This window comes from Haliotis asinina, chromosome 7 (assembly GCF_037392515.1).
Source record: "Haliotis asinina isolate JCU_RB_2024 chromosome 7, JCU_Hal_asi_v2, whole genome shotgun sequence".
Taxonomy (NCBI): Eukaryota; Metazoa; Mollusca; class Gastropoda; order Lepetellida; family Haliotidae; genus Haliotis; species Haliotis asinina.
This window is the reverse complement of record NC_090286.1, coordinates 18622401-18624962: the sequence shown is the minus strand read 5'-3', so window position 1 is coordinate 18624962 and position 2562 is coordinate 18622401. Positions and strand designations below refer to the sequence as shown.

The 2562-nt window shown below is 44.2% G+C and overlaps 1 long non-coding RNA gene across 1 annotated transcript; it reads left to right on the top strand.

Annotated features, from left to right (window-relative positions):
* The first annotated feature begins 395 nt into the window (after nucleotides 1–395).
* Nucleotides 396–2203, top strand: LOC137291855 (uncharacterized). The gene is made up of 3 exons (XR_010957287.1): nucleotides 396–505; nucleotides 1089–1576; nucleotides 2075–2203. It is a non-coding gene; the product is annotated as an uncharacterized lncRNA (long non-coding RNA).
* The last annotated feature ends 359 nt before the right edge of the window (nucleotides 2204–2562 follow it).

Genomic DNA, 2562 nt, shown 5'->3' with positions numbered 1-2562 from the left:
ATTATCTATGTAGTAAGTATCAGTGATATGAAACATTAACCTATTCGTTATCTTTACTGTTAGGACCGTGGATACCATCGACCTGGGGGCAGAATTGGACCCTGAAGTCCCCCAGAGGCAGGACGACTGCCGAGAAGACACTCCATGGACAGAAGTGGACGAAGGATTCTTCAACAGGGCGACAGAGGACCAGACAGGCAGGTATTTCCAACTCTATTTGAAAGAAAACAATGGCGTCATGAGCAAGTTGCAACTTGTGTTTGAGGTTACAGCGTTTCTCTCACTAAAATGCATATACTTTTGATATTCATTATCTATGTGGACCCTGAAGTGATATGAAACATTAACCTATTTGTTATCTTTACTGTTAGGACCGTGGATACCATCGACCTGGGGGCAGAATTGGACCCTGAAGTCCCCCAGAGGCAGGACGACTGCCGAGAAGACACTCCATGGACAGAAGTGGACCAAGAATTCTTCGGCAGGGTGACAGAGGACCAGACAGGCAGGTGTTTCCACCTCTGTTTGGAGGAAAATACATATATGTGTCTTTTGTTTAATATTCTTTGTACACTCTTTTTCTCATAGTCTACATCCATTTTAGAAGTGAGTGAGTGAGTTTAGTTTTATGCTGCACTCATCAATATTCCAGCTATATGATGACGATCTGTAGATAATGTAGTCTGGATCCGACAATCCAGTGATCAACAACATGAGCATCGATCTGCACAATTCGGAACCGATGACATGTGTGAACCAAGTCAGCGAGCCTGACCACTCAATCCCGTTAGTCACCTCTTACAACAAGCATAGTCACAGCCATTTAGGTATAGATGGGAAAGGTTGATACTGGTGTCTGCATGTAAACGAAGTGGTAGTGTAGCCTAGTTGTTCAAGTGTTGGCACGCCACATTCAGTGGCAGTGTTCGAGTTCCCACTTAAATACTATGGCTCACACCCACTTCTGAGGCCTGTCGTTGGAATATTGCCAAAGCGGCATAAAACCACACTTACTCGCTGTTGTTAAACCAAACTACATACGCAAGAAATGTGATTCCTGATGCTTATGCATGACTCATTTCTTTCAGACGCAGGAACCCTGGCACATTCTGGATTTGGTGTTGTGTCCCTCTAAACCCTTCCACCTGGACTTTAGTACTCTGGCTCTCCGAGGGACCGATGGGATGAGCTTTTGTCTCATGGTGGCTCCATAGTACGTCCGCTCTCCGCGTAGCCCCTCGCCGACTGTACATGGAGTAGGTTCGGTGTTAGGGCCTGATTGTACAGTCAGGATGGTTGTTACAGCAACCCAACTAGTTTAGGGGTGGCACACTCTGTGGCCCCAGTCTTTTCAGCATCCCCAGTAGGCCCAATGCTGACTGCACTTGACTGGTAGATTTAGGTTTTAGTGTAGATAGGGCCCCCTTCGTGCATGCCCTGTACGATGCTATCTATAGATGGCATAACTTAGTGTTAACCCACCATTCCGTCCTTCAGTAGGTAGCTCGAGACAAAGCAAGTCCCGGATGGTCACTTTGAGAGTCAGTGTACTGGACGACTGTGCGGCCACCTGCTGGTAAAGTATTTCAATATTTCAATTTAATATTTAGATTAATTTTTGTTTTCACGCCCCGACATATTTGTTTTGTATTTAAATCTATGGGGATCGTAGTATAACCGAATGGTTAAAGCGTTCGCTCATGACGCTCCAAACAACCCTAATTCGATTTCCCATATGGGAATGATGTGTGAAGCATATATTTGTTCTTGCTCACCGTGATATAGCTGGTATATTGCTAAAAGCGGTGTAAAATGTACACTCACACAGTCATAATCTGTGTTGGAAGCATGAATTATGTAGAATGTTCTTTGCCCTTTTACGCAAGCAACTGTTTCTTTCAAACACTTTTTTGAAGAAAACATAAAATACAATGCAACCTTGTTTACCATGACGTCTACTGCAAAGTTACAGCTTCAGTTTCATGATTGAGATTTTTTCACGTGTTGCCATTTGACTTTCATTTATAGACACAGTAAGTACCAATAATGTAAAATATATTCACTTTACTATTAGGACCATGGATACCATCGACCTGGGGGCAGAATTGGACCCTGAAGTCCCCCAGAGGCAGGACGACTGCCGAGAAGACGCTCCATGGACAGAAGTGGACGAAGGATTCTTCGGCAGGGCGACAGAGGACCAGACAGGCAGGTATTTCCAACTCTATTTGAAAGAAAACAATGGTGTCATGAGCAAGTTGCAACTTGTGTTTGAGGTTACAGCGTTTCTCTCACGAAAATGCATATTTTTTTTATATTCATTATCTATGTAGTAAGTATCAGTGATATGAAACATTAACCTACTCGTTTTCTTTACTGTTAGGACCGTGGATACCATCGACCTGGGGGCAGAATTGGACCTTGAAGTCCCCCAGAGGCAGGACGACTGCTGAGAAGATGCTCCATGGACAGAAGTGGACGAAGGATTCTTCGGCAGGGCGACAGAGGACCAGACAGGCAGGTATTTCCAACTCTATTTGGAAGAAAACAATGCCATCATAA